This window comes from Lissotriton vulgaris, chromosome 5, assembly GCF_964263255.1.
Source record: "Lissotriton vulgaris chromosome 5, aLisVul1.2, whole genome shotgun sequence".
NCBI lineage: Eukaryota > Metazoa > Chordata > Amphibia > Caudata > Salamandridae > Lissotriton > Lissotriton vulgaris.
In genome coordinates, this window is record NC_141693.1 from 1,070,152,370 (window position 1) to 1,070,170,447 (window position 18,078).

Here is an 18,078-nt window from a genome sequence, read left to right on the forward strand (position 1 = left end):
TTTTAGGAGGCGTTCCTGCGCAGGAACGCCCTCCCCTGCGCCGGAACGCCTCCTGATGAGGCAGGGCTTTACAATGTGACGCATCTCTCAGATGCGTCACGTTGTTAATACCCAGCACCATGGCGCATCTTTTGTGCTGCCGCTACGTCACAAAAGGTCTCGGTAGAGGGTGGGAGTGGTGAACCAGAGGGTGGCAGTGATGAACCAGAGGGTGACAGTGATGAACCAGAGGGTGGCAGGGGTGAACCAGAGGGTGGAAGGGGTGAACCAGAGGGTGGCAGTGATGAACCAGATGGAGGCAGGGGTGAACCAGAGGGTGGCAGTGGTGAACCAGAGGGAGGCATGGGTGAACCAGAAGGTGGCAGTGGTGAACCAGAGAGTCGCAGTGGTGAACCAGAGGGTGGCTGTGCTGAACCAGAGGGTGACAGTGGTTAACCAGAGGGTGGCAGTGATGAACCAGAGGGTGGCAGTCGTGAACCAGAGGGTGGCAGTGGTGAACCAGAGGGTAACAGTGCTGTACCAGAGGGTGGCAGTAGTGAACCAGAGGGTGGCAGTGCTGAGCCAGAGGGTGACAGTGGTTAACCAGAGGGTGGCAGTGTTGAACCAGAGGTGCTGTGATGAACCAGAGGGTGGCAGTCGTGAACCAGAGAGTGGCAGTGGTGAACCAGAGGGTGACAGTGCTGTACCAGAGGGTGGCAGGGGTGAACCAGAGGTTCTGTGATGAACCGGAGGGTGGCAGTCGTGAACCAGAGGGTGGCAGTAGTGAACCAGAGGGTGACAGTGCTGTACCAGAGGGTGGCAGGGGTGAACCAGAGGGTGCTGTGATGAACCAGAGGGTGGCAGTGGTGAACCAGAGGGTGGCAGGGGTGAACCAGAGGGTGGCAGTGGTGAACCAGAGGGTGGCAGTGCTGAACCAGAGGGTGACAGTGGTTAACCAGAGGGTGGCAGTTTTGAACCAGAGGTGCTGTGATGAACCAGAGGGTGGCATTTGTGAACCAGAGGGTGGCAGTGGTGAACCAGAGGATGACAGTGCTGAACCAGAAGGTGGCAGGGGTGAACCAGAGAGTGGCAGTGCTGAACCAGAGGGTGGCAGTGGTGAACCGGAGGGTGGCAGGGGTGAACCAGAGGGTGGCAGGGGTGAACCAGAGGGTGGCAGTGGTGAACCAGACGGTGGCAGTGATGTACCAGAGGGTGGCAGTGGTGAGCCAGAGGGTGCTGTGCCCATACACGACCGCATAGGTAACTTCGCCATGCATGCGGCCCACGAACACGCAAAAAGCCCCGCGAACACGCAAAAAAACCTGCGAACACGCAAAATATCCCGTGAACACACAAAAACAAAAATCCGCAAATTTGCACAAATTCGCAGATTTTGCGGATTGTGAATTCGATTTCGCACAAATTCGCGGAACTTGAAGCGAGAGAGACCACAGCAATAGACTTGCATGCAACACAGAACACAATCAGCGTGAAAGACACGGAGCAGCCCGCACAAGCCAACATGAGAGTCCGACTTGGTCAGAAGACCGTCTCCTACATGCCCAACAAAAACAATGCCAAAAATAAAAAAAAAGGACCAGTCAAGCCATGACAAAGTCAATAAATACAATTTTTTTTAACACAAAGACACACCCACAACTCCACCTATAAAAAGGCAAAACTACACTACCATGATCCTTTGCAAATACACCAGAGCAGCCAGCATAGAACACATGGGGACACCAACCACAGAAACACACACACAACTCACCCATCACACAAACCACACACCATCAGCACTCCTCCAAAAGCTCTCACACATACACCTAATGAAACAGACACCCACCCACCCACCCTCACTTTCACCCACACACCCACCTACCCACATCACTCCTCACCACCACCCATCCCCATGCCCCCTAGGAAGAGTCCACAGTTCACAGACACTGAGTTAGAAATATTGGTAGATGAGATCCTCAGAGTGGAGCCACATTTGTTTGGCACATTGGTACAAAGGACCCCCATGTCACAGAAAACCAAGATGTGGGACATAATCGTGGACAAGGTGAATGCACTAGCACCAGTGTATCGCACAAAGACCGACATACAGAACAGGTGGTATGACGTGTGCAGGAGGGTCAAGAAGCTCCTCCAGAAGGAACACATCTTGAGCCAGGTCACCGGCAGTGGCCCCCCTGCCAAACAAGTCTACTTCAGGTCCTGGGAGGAGAAGGTGCAGGACATCCTACCACCAGAGGGCATCCATGGCCAACCTGACATACTAGAGCCTGGTGAGTACACAACCAATATGCCCAATATTGTGTTGCAATACACACACAGCACCGTTAAGGGGACTGTGAAACCATGCACTGAGAGGAAAGGCTTAGGAAACAAAAGTCAAGGGCAAGGCAGTGGCACTAATCTGAGTTAACACTGTCAGACATCCATGCCACCACAACCAATAACAGCCTGACAGGAAGGAATAGTGGGTATGCTTGCGAAGTAAGTGTATACCTAAGCATGATGGTCTTGTTGTCACAGATAATGCACCCACTCACAATTGCACCATCAACACCTTTCTTAACAATGCTCCCCTCACAGGGGCATGGAAATGGGCAGGCAAGTACTCTGGGAATGGGCTCTGTTGTGGGGAGCACAAGGCCCTGCTGGGAATTGGCCAACACCAAACAACAGAACCCACTGTCAGCCATCTTGTCAGCACAGGCACACCCCCTCACAGGGAAGCAGAGTCAGGAGGAGGGAAGTGAGGGCATGCTGGGAAGGGGGGTGTAGCCCAGAACATGCTGGGACTTGCAGTCACTCACAAACCTCAGCCACCTACATGGCCCAGTAAGCCCACACTGTACCATGCTCACCTCACAGGGAGTGGAAATGGACTGACAAGATGTCTGACACTGGGTCCTGTTGTGGGGAGCACAAGGCCCTGCTGGGAACTGTGTACCAACAAACACCAGGACTCCACTGTCAGCCATCTTGTCAGCACAATGTATGTAGGTGGAGGTAGCACTCGATTACTCAGCTTAATCTGTTTAAAGCCCTATGTGTGCTATGCTGTTTTAATGCTTGCTAAGCATTATTGAAAACAAATGAAAGTGACCTAACCCATTCAACTGGCAGCTAGGACTATAGCATGCAACAACTTAAATGATATTCAAAAACAATTTTCAAATCCTTTTCATTCTCCAATTTAATATGTTTTGACCATCAACATATTTTCAAGAAAAATGTATATTATTCATTTTCCATTAGTGATGACAATATATACATCAATCATTGTATTACATTCAATTTATGGATTCATTTTAAAAATAACCACATTTCTTGAGCACCCAATGCATTTCGGGACACTCTTGTCCCTTCGTCAGGGGTTCCTGTATACAAGAAATAAAGAAGGAGAAAGGAAACAATTTTATAAGATGCCACATACTTTTTGAACAAAAACCAAACCTATTCCAAATTACGTCAACCTTATTTCATTAGTCATCATGCTAAAATCCTACCCTAGAACAATCCATTACAAAACTCGATTGTACACCAACTCAATATTGAAGTTCCCTGTGTGCAAAAAAAACCAAGTTGTTAGAATATACTGATTGAATTCTCACCGTAATAAATCGTAATGAGCACTATATACAATATTGGGCCCTGAAAGTCCACTCTGACAAACCTAAAAAACATAAAAGGTCTTGGTTGCAAAGGACCGTTGGAAAAATACAAAGAAACCAATAAACTGCACAACATAACAACAAGGAGTCGCTTACCAAAATAATGTGGTATTCTCACACTCTAGCGTCCTGCCGAAAAGATACAAAAAGACATCTATAGATCTAACTGAATTCACTATCTGAGAAACATTTGTGAAAAAACCTTGGGAACACATCTTAGTGTGCTGTAGGTCTCACCTCTTTGTTGCGTTTAAGCCGAGGATTCTAAAAAGCAAGACAAGAAAGAAAATCCAAGATTTAACATCGCGTTTGTGGTTTACAAAATAACACTCACTCCAATTACTCCAATGAAGGCTCACACCTGCCAAAGGTGGTATGAATACTCTCCTATACCAAGGTCGGGATCTTACGAACGTCCTCTAAAGAAAACATGACGTAAGAAAAACGGTTTACAAACTCGCCCGAAGAGAGCTTGTCAGTTAAAAGCATGTTGCATTTAGACAACTCACCGATATCGCCGCCTTATGCCCAATATTGTGTTGCAATACACACACAGCACTGTTAAGGGGATTGTGAAACCATGCACTGAGAGCAAAGGCTTAGGAAACAAAAGTCAAGGGCAAGGTAGTGGCACTAATCTGAGTTAACACTGTCAGACATCCCTGCCACCACAACCAATAACAGCCTGACAGGAAGGAATAGTGGGTATGCTTGCGAAGTAAGTGTATATCTAAGCATGATGGTGTTGTTGTCACAGATAATGCACCCACTCACAATTGCACCATCAATACCTCTCTGAACAATGCTCACCTCACAGGGCATGAAAATGGACAGGCAAGTACTCTGGGAATGGGCTCTGTTGTGGGGAGCACAAGGCCCTGCTGGGAATTGGCCAACACCAAACAACAGAACTCCACTGTCAGCCATCTTGTCAGCACAGGCACACCCCCTCACAGGGAAGCAGAGTCAGGAGGAGGGAAGTGAGGGAAGTGAGGGCATGCTGGGAAGGGGGGTGTAGCCCAGAACATGCTGGGACTTGCAGTCACTCACAAACCTCAGCCACCTACATGGCCCAGTAAGCCCACACTGTACCATGCTCACCTCACAGGGAGTGGAAATGGACTGACAAGATGTCTGACACTGGGTCCTGTTGTGGGGAGCACAAGGCCCTGCTGGGAACTCTGTACCAACAAACACCAGGACTCCACTGTCAGCCATCTTGTCAGCACAGGCACACACCCTCACAGGCAAGCAGAGTCAAATGTCAACAGGGATCACACTCCTGGGTCAGCCACCTGATGGCCCTTGAGTAACAATTTCCATGTACATGGAAATCCATACGTGAGCTGGGTATGTGCACACATCAACATGCACATTGAACGGCTCCATGTTGGCAGGACAATGTGCCACCACAACATCAGACTCTGTCTGTGACAACTAAAGACAATGCAGTGTTCAGCCATGCATCCTGATGTCACGTTGCAAATGCCATGTATATAAAACATTGTTACAAAGCTCAAGGAGGGGTGAATGGTCTACTCCTCCTGTGCAACCTGGTTCATAACTGATTGTTTTGCCTCCATTGAAAGCCACACAAATGTACACATGCGTAGTGCGTGACATCATGTTTTTCTGCATCAGTGTACTGTAGCAGCAGCATCATTGCCTCCCCCTCATTGCAAATATGCTCTGCCTCCAGCTGGAGGTAACTTGGCTGGTTTCCCAGTAGCACCCAGAGGAGAAAACTGAGAGTGTGTGTTTGTGCTCGAGTGCTGTGAGTCAAAAACACACACAACACCCAAAGGCAAAGGTAAAATGTTGAACAGTGTGATGTATGAAATTACAAAGGTGTTGTGGGTGGATCCAGCTACTCATCCACCACACCAGGGTTGGTCACTGTTGGTCAATATGTAGCAGCCCCATGTGATCCTAGACCCAATATCTTCTCTGGACACTACTAGGAAAGCAGCCAGTCTACCTCCAGGTGGAGGCACATCATATTTGCGGTAAAGGTGAATCACAGTAAATGTAGCTACAGTACACTGAGGTGGCACTCCAAGTAGCACGGCCCCATTCCTGAATACGTATAGGAGGGAATTTACTAAGGAATGAAATCATGTACATATCATGGATGCACAGGATGAGTGATACACTGCTCCCTCCTTCAATGTTAGTACTACCCATTGAAAGATGTATGTATCAGTACCTCTTCCCCCCTCCCTGTTGCTATATACATAGGTCAACCATTGATGTCTGTAGTAACATAAATGACAATGTCTGTCTCTTCCAAACACAGGTGCCACTGGGGATTCAGCACCAAGTGAAGAAGAGTCCCTGGCCCAGACTCTGGTGGAGGAGGAGCTCTCTGGTGTCAACCTGCCATCTTGTCAGCACAGGCACACCCCCTCACAGGGAAGCAGAGTCAGGAGGAGGGAAGTGAGGGAAGTGAGGGCATGCTGGGAAGGGGGGTGTGTAGCCCAGAACATGCTGGGACTTGCAGTCACTCACAAACCTCAGCCACCTACATGGCCCAGTAAGCCCACACTGTACCATGCTCACCTCACAGGGAGTGGAAATGGACTGACAAGATGTCTGACACTGGGTCCTGTTGTGGGGAGCACAAGGCCCTGCTGGGAACTCTGTACCAACAAACACCAGGACTCCACTGTCAGCCATCTTGTCAGCACAGGCACACACCCTCACAGGCAAGCAGAGTCAAATGTCAACAGGGATCACACTCCTGTGTCAGCCACCTGATGGCCCTTGAGTAACAATTTCCATGTACATGGAAATCCATACGTGAGCTGGGTATGTGCACAAATCAACATGCACATTGAACGGCTCCATGTTGGTAGGACAATGTGCCACCACAACATCAGACTCTGTCTGTGACAACTGAAGACAATGCAGTGTTCAGCCATGCATCCTGATGTCACGTTGCAAATGTCATGTATATAAAACATTGTTACAAAGCTCAAGGATGAGTGCTCCACTGCTCCCTCCTTCATTGTTAGTACTACCCATTGAAAGATGTATGTATCAGTACCTCTTCCCCCCCTCCCTGTTGCTATATACATAGGTCAACCATTGATGTCTGTAGTAACTTAAATGACAATGTCTGTCTCTTCCAAACACAGGTGCCACTGGGGATTCAGCACCAAGTGAAGAAGAGTCCCTGGCCCAGACTCTGGTGGAGGAGGAGCTCTCTGGTGTCAACCAACCATCTTGTCAGCACAGGCACACCCCCTCACAGGGAAGCAGAGTCAGGAGGAGGGAAGTGAGGGCATGCTGGGAAGGGGGGTGTAGCCCAGAACATGCTGGGACTTGCAGTCTCTCACAAACTGTGCCCGTGGTGGTATCAGGGCCACATGTGTGCCATCCACGTTTGCCTTCCTCCCCAGTACATAATAGCCATCCTTGATCTCTGTGAGTTCACCCGGTGTAGGAAACTTGATGTAGGACTCCAGGAGCATCAACATCGCCTCCAAGACATCTCGTAGCACAAGGCTAAACATTGTTTGTGAAATACCACCAACACTAGCCACAGTGTGTTGGAAGGTACCGGTGGCAAAGAAGTACAGGGATGCCATCACCTTCACCTTTGGTGTCAGTGCTGTCGGGTATGTGCCGCCAGGTTCCAGATGCTGCGCCAACTGCTCCCCCAAATCATTGATTATGCTCCTGGTGAAGCGGTACCGTCGGATGCTGTCGCGTTTCACCACGGTCTCAAGGTTAGGGAGTGGTCTATGGACTGCTGGGGCCCTGCAGTGCAGAGATTAGCAAAGTAATATCATATATCCTGGTACCCATGTGGCACTCACCTTGCAAGAAATCACATTTTACATCATAGCTATGCACAATTAACTAAGGTGCGTGCGGTTGTTTATGGACACATATGTCACCTTCATGCCCATAATCTCACATATAAATCATACATGTGTACATGAGTTCCTTGGGGTGCAATGGCAAATCATTGGGCTGTGGCACAGTACCTATGGACTGCTGTCACGTTCAAAACACACAACTCAGTGACAAGGGAGGACTGATGTATTACAGGCATCACAACTCCATGTCAGGGAAATAGCCATGGTCCCTGGAATGCCACATGTGCACTGGAATGACATGTTGTATCATGGACATCTGTAACAGGTAGGCTAGGTGGATGGCGGGTGTTTCCCCCTCAAATGAATGGTGGGTTGTTGATTCTCCCATCCCTCCCTCTCTCCGATTACCCTAGAATGAATGGAGTACGGCCAGGCATCCACTTTTGTCGTCGCAAGAGGAAAAAATGGGAGAAGGCTCCTTTCATTGGGTATATGCTGAAGACAAAGACACGCCCCCGACTGACGTAAGGACTGTAGGACTGGCTAAAATCCAGGAAGACCCAAGAACGGCGTGTGACATCACCCAGGAGGAGTGCGGAGTTCGAGAGTCGGTGCAAGGAGAAGGTAGCGTTTACCTGAGTTGGGAGAGGCAGGAAATACAGCCGAAGGAGTCAGGAAGCCAGGAGGCCAACATCCCCACGAGGCGCGGTGCCACACTCCTGAGGGAGGAGTGTGGCTTAAGCAGGTACGGCAGCGGGTGTCAGGTTGCATTGGGAGGCGGGGAGACTCGTCTTGTGAAACCTCAAGCGACCTGCTTGTGCATTATTTCCCTAGTGTACATAACCGTTCCTCACCCCTCTTTCCTGTATTTCCCCTTCACCCTCTCCTCACTACCATCTTCCTCATGCCATTTGTACATAAGCCGAATTGTGGAAACACATCTGCAGTGGTGAACCCTTCACTCCTTGGTTCCCCACCGGCGTACAGTTAAAAGACCCATGTCCTTCAGCCTCTTCTATATCTTCTTTCCCTGCATGACCTGTGGTGAGACCAAGGAACAGGACAAATCTATTGAAGAAAGAAGAACAAGGCCACAGCGACTTTTCTTTTCCTCCCCCCCATACCTCCCCAGAGGGTACCCGCTATCACGGATCCGGCAGGATATTCGCGAGACAGACTTACTGCACGCTATAAAAAGACCTTCACAAAAATAAAGCCATACCTAACCCAATCCAGTCTCTGGTCCCTTTCTGCAACCCCGCCACAACTGGTGTCAGAAGTGGGATCTTCCACTTCCATCCCACCACCTAAGATGGATCAAATAATACAACACCTTATCAAGGGGCAGGAGAAATTGGAGTGGGCCATCGAGCGCCAAATGTCATCAGCATAGGCTGACCGAGAGGTGTTTATAAACACCATTTCCGCCCAGGTCAAGGGACTGCAAAAAGCTATGCGAGAACCAGACACAACTCCGGTAGTGGAGAGAAGAGGCCCAGTTCCACACCCTTCCGGGGTCTCCTTACAGAAGTACGTGACTAGAGACGACCCGGATGCTTTTCTAACCAACTTCGAAAGAGCAGCCAGAGCATGTGGGTGGCCAGAGGAAAAATGGCCCTTTTTCCTGTCTCCCTTATTGTCGGGAGAGGCGCAGGCAGCCTACCAAGTGGCCAATGCAACGGGGAATACACCATATCAGGAAATTAAAGACATCATACTCGACCATCTTGGGCTTGATTCCGAAGCCTACAGAGTCTGATTCCTCAAGGAGAAGGGGGTCCCGGAAGAGAACCCTAAGATCCTGTTCTTCCGACTAAAAATGGCTGCCGACAAGTGGCTCAGACTAGAGAATAGGAGCAAGGAGGACGTAATGACTAGTATATATTCAGAGCAATTTATGGAGGCCCTCCCGTACGGAACACAAAGGTGGTTAACCACATCGCTGCTACAGCAATTCCCCTGTTGTGCTGAAGGGTCTTCATATCCATTATACATGACAAGCTCAGCTCGTCATAAGCACAGCTCCACTGTGCCTCATGGCAAGCTGAGCTAGTCATTAGCATCGATGTGGTTAAAACAATATTCGGGACTGACGGCAGCACAAGCCATAGAAATGGCAGCAAACTCCTCTAGGGCCCAACCTCGGTCCTTACCCAGGGACAGCGATAATCCCTCCAAGACGCTCCTTACCTTAAACAGGAGAGGAAAACCAAGGCAGGCCTGGAGCAACCAAAGCCTAAACCATTAAAAATTGACCCCATCCCTATGAAAGACCCACACTGTTTTGAATGTGGGGAGTGGGGCCACATCGCCCGCGTGTGTCCAACATGAAAAACAACAGAAGAACCAATGGAGGTGGGGTACATCCCTAAGGCTGTGACGTATCCCTCAGAGATGGGACCCTCCTTTTATGTATGTGTACATGTTAACAGTAAAAGTATAAGGGCTTTGCTAGACTCTGGGTGTAGGCAATCGGTTATACAAAAAAGGCTAGTACTACCCCAACAGGTGCTCCAAGATACTATAGTCCACATAAGGTGTGTTCACGGTGACGTGAAACCTTATCCCATGGCTCAAAACACCATACATTCCATCGGTAGTCCCCGCTGTACGGTAAAGGTGGGTACGGTGGAATGTTTACCGGAGGATTTAATCATAGGGGTAGACAACCCAGACTTTCTGTCCCTATTCCAAACAGAATTTAAAGAGGTAGAGAAAGAAAAGCACTTTCTCTGACCAGCCCTGATAACCTTTGAACCTTGGCTACTGGACCGTAGTTATAAGTTCGCCTAGGCTAATGATTCCACCCTGTGTAATGCCTGGGAGATGGCCCACGCTGCACAAACATCACCTACCAACACCTACCCAAGGTTCACAATAGAGAACGAGTTGTTGTACAGGGAAGGGAAACCCAGTGAACCTCGCCAACTGCTGATATCTAAGGTTGTCAGAGAGCAGATACTCTTTTACGCTCATACCCATCTGACCACTGGACACTCGAGGGCAGAGAAAACCACACAAAACATACTAAAATAGTTTTATTGGCCGGGCATATATAGAGAGTCCAATGAGTATTTCAGGAGATGCAAGATTTGTCAAAAAAGGAACATGTATAAACCTCCAGCAGTGCCCCTACAGCCGCTCCCCATCATAGGGAATCCCTTCGAGAGGGTGGGAATGGACCTTATAGGGTCTCTACCCCGCACATCCAAAGGTCACACCTATGCCCTGGTGATAGTTGATTATACCACTCGCTTCCCTGAGGCCTTTGCACTTCAGGCCCCTACCACTAAGCACTGGGAAGACCACAAGTACCTCGCTTTGGAAAAGACCATTTCCCCCCGCCCGGAGCAGGACACGCCCACTCCGAGGCCACGCCCCCTAGTACATTGCATAAATAGCGCGCCGTCGCACTTGGGCGCTTGTTAGTTGTTTACCTCCTGAGGCACAGCCGGGAGACGTTTTGCTTTTAAAATTGAAAATTGCATCTTTTTAACTTCATTCTCCCCCTGATCCCTGCACACGATTACTGTGTGCAGGCACTTGTTTATTGCCTAAAACGAGCGCTGGGAAGACCACAAGTACCTCGCTTTGGAAAAGACCATTTCCCCCCGCCCGGAGCAGGACACGCCCACTCCGAGGCCACACCCCCTAGCATTTTTTAGTCCATAAGAATGTGTATGCACAGGAAGCGCAGCGGACGAGCGCAGCGGGCGCGACGAATGCGCGCCGAGGGCGCGCATAAGGCAAGCTCGTCTGCGCTCGTCCGCGACGAGGACGCGCCTAGCGCCACCAACCCTGCCCAATTCAGCCCACAGTCCCCACGCTACACCCGGGATGCACTGCTTAATCTACGAGGGTATGCACACGAAGGTAAGCTCACCTTTGAAGAGACAGCTTTTCCCCTACCTGACTTCACCCACAAGGGCTTAATCGTAGGAGGCCTACTGAACGTCAGATCCCTACCTAAGCATGCTACTGAAATCAATCTCCTCATAGAATCACACCATCTAGATGTCCTTTTCCTAACTGAGACTTGGACACATGCCGACTGTGATATCGATTCAGCATCTGCCTGTCCTTTAAACTTCAACATCCTCCATCTCCCCAGACCCAAAGGCCGCGGCGGCGGAGTTGGCATTATCTTCCGAGCCTCATGGCAAATAAACACCATTGACATAGACCCAGTACCTGGAATTGAGCTCTTTGGTTTGGCCATAAACTGCCACCCAGGAGTCACCTTCACGGTGATCATCTGTTACCGACCTCCTGGGGTATTCTCCATCCCACAACAGCAAGCTCTTCTTACGATTGTTACAAACATGGCAACCTCCCACAACAAACTAATTATTCTAGGAGACTTCAATCTCTGGCCAAACGGCAGCCTAGATACAGGTTTAGACAACCTCTTGCTGTCCTGTGACAGCGTGGGGCTTCACCAACTGATTAAGGATCCCACCCACTCCGCAGGCAATCGACTCGACCTTATTTTTCCGAGCCCTGATCTAACTCAAGTAGGCGACATTCTGCCTATGAGCTGGACGGACCACTCGCTCATTAAACTCTACTTTACCAACACCACAATAAGAAAGCCCAATAATAGCTCTCTACCAGAATTTACGTACCGAAATTGGAAAGCCCTAGAAAAACTCAGCGCCACCACCAAAGTCTTTGATGTGCAGGATAGTTTCTCTCCTACCAGCTCGGTTGAAAACAACTACAGAGCCTTCAGCTCGAGAATCACTTCCATCACGGACTCTGTTGCCCCATTAAAACACTGCAAACCCAAAGGTAGAGCACCTGCTCCCTGGTACAATGACTCCCTGAAAACCCTTAAATCAGCCTGTAAACAGGCCGAGAGAAAGTGGAGACACGGATACTGTGATAATAATAAAACTCTCTGGAAAAATACACTCCATGACTACAAATCTGCCATTGCAGAGAGCAAATCGACTTACTACTGCTCCACTATAGTTAACGCAGCTAACAGTCCAAAAAGCATATTTCAAATTCTGGATAATATTATACATCCTGACTGCGCCAAGAAATCTATTCCCCCATCTCAGACCCTCTGTGACAATCTCGCACAGTTTTTCACGGATAAAATCGAGACCATCATCAACAACCTGGCAACGCCCCCATCACATAACCACCCAACCCCCCCCGGAGCTGGCTCCGCTAACCCTGATCCTCCAAGTTTAGCGTGCCCTCCTAGGGAAAGTCTCCTGGCCTTTCCCCTGATCCCTGAAGCAGAATTTGAGAAACTGGCACTGGGCATTACCTCGGGATCTCCCCTTGACCCTCTGCACCCCGAAAACCTGGAAAGCATGCGGGAGTGAGCTATTCCACACCCTCCGGATGATCTGCAATCAATATCTCGGGTGTGGCCTCGTTCCCAACCCCTGGAAGCAAGCGCTCATCACCCCGCTACTGAAGAAACCAACTCTGAATCCAGAATGTCTTTCCAACTTCCGCCCCATATCACTCCTGCCCTTTCCGGCGAAAGTGATAGAACGATGGGTCAGCACCTGCCTCTCAACCCACCTCGAGCAGCATCACGTTCTGGACGACTTCCAATTCCGTTTTCGTCCAGCCCATGGTACAGAAACAGCAGTGCTTACTGCCATGGAAGAACTTCGAATGCGTGCAGACAGGGGCCAAGCCGCGGCCTTGATCTTATTAGACCTGTCTGCCGCATTCGATACTGTCAACCACTTGACCCTGCTTGAGAGGCTGAGAGAGGCAGGGGTTGATGGCACGGCCCTGCTCTGGTTTCATTCCTATCTCAGAGATAGAAAACAGGCCGTATCCCTCCCTCCTTTCCAATCTGCCTTCTCCCCTGTCCCTCACGGTGTTCTCCAAGGTACCTCTATCAGTCCGATCCTTTTCAATGCTTACTTAAAACCACTGGTCACTTTAATCAAATCCCACAATATGACTACAGTAAACTATGCGGACGATACCCAGCTCCTTTTCTCTTGGGAGGGCGAAGATTCCATTTCTTTAGAGGCCTTCCACAACTGCCTAAGAGACACCGCAGGCTGGTTACACCGGAACTCCCTCCAATTCAACTCCTCGAAAACCGAGGTTCTGTTCTGTCCTGCGAGCCGCATACCTCGCCACCTGCCTGCTGAGTTCTGGCCCCCGGAAAATTCAAACAATCCGCTACCTGTTGCCAGCGTTCGCAATTTGGGCGTCATGCTAAATAACAAACTTAGCATGGAAACGCAGGTTACAAGAACAGTCGCCACCTGCTCAGCCCTTATGCGCTCACTACGCAAGATCCTGCCATTACTACCACCCCCAGCCCGAGCATTGATAGTCAGGTGCACTATTCTGAGTCGCCTTGACTATTGTAACGCCCTCCTGCTTGAATCTCCTTCGACACTGCTGGACAGACTCCAACGAGTTCAGTCGGCAGCAGCCAAACTGGCACTTGGATGGACCAGGAGATCCTCGGCCACCGCTGCCTTGGCCGAGTTGCACTGGCTTCCCTTGAAGCAACGTATTGCCTTCAAAGCCCTTTGCTTGGTCTTCAAGGCATTACACGGTTCAGGACCTAGACCTCTTCAACATCTGTTCTCCTGGTACATCCCTACCAGAACGCTTAGATCCGCAACCGCCTTCCTTGTGAAAGTACCCAGATTCAAGAAGGCTAGGATTGGGGGAAGATCCTTCAGAGTAGCTGCTGCCAAGCTCTGGAACAGTCTGCCTGCCGACATTCGCCAAATTCCTCACCTCCTACCCTTCAGGAAACGAATAAAAACTTGGCTCTTCCCCCAGCCCTCTACCCCCGCCCGCCCTTAATCAACTCCCCCGCCTATAACCCAGGAGTAAGCTACCAGCGCCAGGATACCTGCCAGGTGACAGCCGCGCTCTATAAATGTTTTAAATAAATAAATAAATAAAATAACTAAGAATATTGCGGAGAAGCTGCTAGAACTATTTTCAAGAGTACGATTCCCCAAGGAAATACTTACTGACCAGGGGACTCCTTTTGTGTCCCGTCTCACGAAAGAAGTTTGTAAGATGCTGGACCTACACCATATACGCACCTCGGCATACCATCCCCAGACTGATGGTTGAACGTTTCAACCGTACCCTAAAGACCACATTAAAGAAGATGTTGTCAGTAGAGAACAATGACTGGGATCGTCTACTGCCTTTGACCCTCTACGTACTCAGGGCCCAAGTACAAAGTAGCCTGGGTTGCTCAGCATTCAAAATGCTGTATGGACGGCAGCCCAGATCCCTGCTTGAGATTTCTAAAGAAGCCTGGGAACGAGAAGATGTCACTTAACAAAAAATGCTGTTTGAATATACTCAACAACTGAAGTCCAATCTCGGGAAATTGCGAGACCTGGCATATTCCAACTTGGAAAAAAGTCAACACCATCAGATGCAATATTACGATCGTGGGAAAAGATGGAGGAAGTTATCAAAAGGAGACTGGGCATTAGTATTGCTACCGTCATCTACCAAGAAGTTCCAGAGTGAGTGGCTAGGACCCTACCCCATCATCCACACCTTGGGGAACTCAACCTATAGGGTACAAATATCACCTTCCCGCCAACAGAGTTTCCATATAAATCTATTAAAGAAATGGATAGGACCCCACCCTAAGTCCTCTCAGTTTGGACTGCCTATAGTCTTGAGAGTCACTACCCAAGAACAACTCCCGGTGAACGAGGACCTCTCTGGAGAAAAGAAAAAGGAGTTACTAGATACCTCCCAACCCTTTGCAAAAATGTTTTCTGATGCTCCAGGGAGAACAAACCTAACTGAACACAAGATCCAGACGGAAGAGGGAAAATGTGTAAAACAGAAGCCTTACTGAGTACCGGCCGCAAGGAGACAAGACGTACAGAACAAAATACAGGAGATGCTCCAGTTGGGAGTTATACGTTCCTCTAGGAGTAACTGGCCATCCCCGATTGTAATGGTACCAAAACCTGACGGGACGACCCGATTTTGGATTGATATCTGCGCATTAAACGCCATAGCCTCCTTCTACGCCTACCCCATACCTCGGATGGATGAGTTAATCAAACGGATAGGGGAGGCCCGCTTTATCACCACACTAGACCTGACCAAGGGATATTGGTAGGTCCCCCTGAGAGAAGAAGATAGCCGCAAGACAGCCTTTGCCACAGACAATGGATTGTTCAAATTTAATGTCCTCCCCTTCGGCCTCCACGGGGCTCCAGCGACGTTTTAAAGGCTGATGAATGAAGTGCTGCAACCGTACACCTAATTTGTCCGCCATATTATAGAAGGTATACTACTCTCATGCAGCATGGAAGAAGTATGGCTCACTGGTTAGAGGAGGCAGACCCTGAAGCAGAGGTCAGACCCTGGACCAGGGTTTAATTCCAGACGCGGCAAGGTCTTTATCCCAAATGTCCACGGACTCGATAATTCTCGCTTCGGTGCCCACTCGAATCACGGGTTCACACTCTGCAACTCTGGGCATTAGCTTGCTTAATCTCCACTACGGCCCCCCCCACGGCGGGATGCCTGGCTTTCACCTTGAGGATGCCCAGTACAGGTTATCTCACAGGGAAAAAGCCAGGACGGGTTCCCAAAGCAAGCGCTGAGATGCCTCACTGTGATTCGTGCGCTATAAAAGAAGACATAACATAACATAACTTATGACCACAGTCTCTCAAATGGCCAAATATTAAGATGTTAAGTGTGAGAAGTTGGCCTGGTATATAATGCTCACTAATTCTTAGTGATCACTTTGTACCATGCCAAGCAACCCTTATGATGATGGTTGTAATTCAACCTTGTAGACCAGTTATCCTAGTGGTAACGTGGACAAAGCAGTCTTAGGCTAAACTCTGAAAGGCATGTGAAGCCAGCTGTTATACCATACACAACCCCCTTGAATACCAAATGAAAGGGACACCACACAGATATATATTGAAAATATATATTGATTTATTAACTATAAAATCCCCTGGACTCTTTATGAGCACAGAAGCACAAGCGTTAAATCACAAGACAGTTTAAAATACACAAAAGTTGCACAATATGGATGAGCCCTAGGGGCCACCTAAACCATATACTAAGAAAGTGGTATAAGAGATACCAGGAGGAAAGTGAAGAGGCCTAGGGCCTTGGGAATCGCTGGAGCTATTCGAGACTAGCTGTGACTAAGTCGGGAGAGGCCCACGGGACTCGGGTGCAGTGTTCAAAGTGCACGCACTTTCCAATGCAAAGTCTATGGTGCTTAAAAAGTACAAAGTTAGTTTAAGGGCACTTCCGCTGAACCTAGAGGAACAAAACTTAAGACACAGACCCTAGAGGTGTGTACCAGTGTAGGGACACCGGCTTTGCAATGTTACCTCACCCACAGGAAGTGGGTGCACAGGGTCGAAGTGGCGTCGGTTTTGACACGCAGGTTCTTGGCGCTTGAAGCTGAAGATGCTGCAGGCGATGTGAAGGAGAAGTGTCCGGTGGATCCAAGGGTGGATCTGAAGTGGTGAAGACCTGAAAGCAGAGGGGTCAATGTTCAAAGTCACTGACCAGTGACCACCGTGGAACCAGATTGGAACCAGGCAAAGTCGGGTGCAAACAGGTGATGAGGTGTTGCTTCTCTCTGCAGCCACGTAGACACGAAGAGGTCAAGGACGTCCAGGAGTCGATCACGAGCTGTCCCTCAAAGGCTCTAGCTGATGGCGGTGTCGGCAACTCGATTGAAGCAAACAAGCCTTGGCTAATGCAAGCCACGGAGAAAGTGAAAAAGGCTTATTACTCGGACCAGCAAGGTCAGAGCGGGTACTCCTTTCTACAGGAGCGAGGGCAGGTCTGGAGCAACCAGACCCATAGTGTAAATTGTAGGTTTTGTCGCCAAAATGGCCGCTGACCACGTGACAAGCGGCCGGGATGGCGAGTCGAGTGGCAAGAAGCAAAAGGGCCCCACGCAGATCGTGGAGATGCTGGAGGGCTGATCTTTGGTGCAAATGCTGCTCGGTTGTGGGGCTTCTCAAACCCTAAAGCACAGAGTCGAGGGTGCCTCGGGTACTGCGCAGTCAGCGTCTCGGGGGTCTTTCAAGATGGCCGCTCCCACGTCTCTCGGTGCCTCCACGGGTCCCTTCTTTGCAGGGACTGTGGATCGGGCTGGGAGAAGTCTGGGAAGCTGTGTCTTGTCAGGCTCTGCACTCGGGCTCCGGCGGGAGGCGGCGGCAAAGCAGACGTCGAGGTGCTGGGTGATGCCTGTGTTCACAGGGTGGCCCCTCCTAGGCCACAAGGGAGATTCTCTTCAGTCTTCTGTGCAGCAGAATGTCGAAGTCCAGTCTTCTTCTTGTTTAAAGTTGATTTCAGGATGATCTGCTGTGCAATGGCACTGCTCCCTCTCTTATTCCCATCTGAGGGGTGGATCTCCTGCTAGGCCCCTCCCCTATGGGTGGGACCAGGAAGGGGGGTGGTTACACCCCCTCTCCTTTGTCCAGCTCCTCGCCAGGACTGGGGCTGGAAAGCCCCAGAACCGGTTTGGGCTGGCTTATGCACAGGGACACCTTGTGTGCCCCAGGCATGTCTCAATCTATTCAGCCCTGTCCTACCCAATACACAAAACCCTGTCT